The following is a 421-nucleotide window of genomic DNA, read 5'->3' on the forward strand; positions in this document are numbered from 1 at the left end:
ATTTTTTCCCCCAATCTGCATACACCTAGACCACTGTAAATATTTTCCTCTACTTAAATAGCAGCACAGAATTGTGCTGCTATTCATTCTGACTCACTCACAGTGACGATAATGTAGAATCACCTTGCCCCAATACACAACTAGCTTCTACTGTCGCTAAGCGCTTGAATGTCAGAACTTGTTCCGTGTTTATCAGATGCCAGCTATTGTATTCTGTACATTAAAAATTAACTTTCAGACGATATAGAATGCGATTCATTTTGGCACTATGGAATGATTTTGTGGAGAATCAGCTTTAAGCAAGCTTTTCAGGTTATTTTGCGTAATATAAAGCATCCCTGATACAAATTCTCTAAGGGATGATGCTACCAAAATCGAATTCACATTAGGATTTTTCACAGCTGTCTCCAGATGTGTGTGT

At 37.8% G+C, this 421-nt stretch overlaps 1 protein-coding gene across 1 annotated transcript in view; it reads right to left on the reverse strand.

Moving 5' to 3' along the window:
* Positions 1 to 146, reverse strand: part of LOC119581764 (allantoinase-like) — a gene marked incomplete in the record, with an annotated part of 9,707 nt that extends 9,561 nt beyond the window's left edge. Inside the window, 1 exon segment of the mRNA XM_037929898.1 lies at positions 102 to 146.
* Between the last annotated feature and the right edge of the window lie 275 nt (positions 147 to 421).

This window comes from Penaeus monodon, chromosome 15 (genome assembly GCF_015228065.2).
Source record: "Penaeus monodon isolate SGIC_2016 chromosome 15, NSTDA_Pmon_1, whole genome shotgun sequence".
In the NCBI taxonomy this organism is placed as follows: domain Eukaryota; kingdom Metazoa; phylum Arthropoda; class Malacostraca; order Decapoda; family Penaeidae; genus Penaeus; species Penaeus monodon.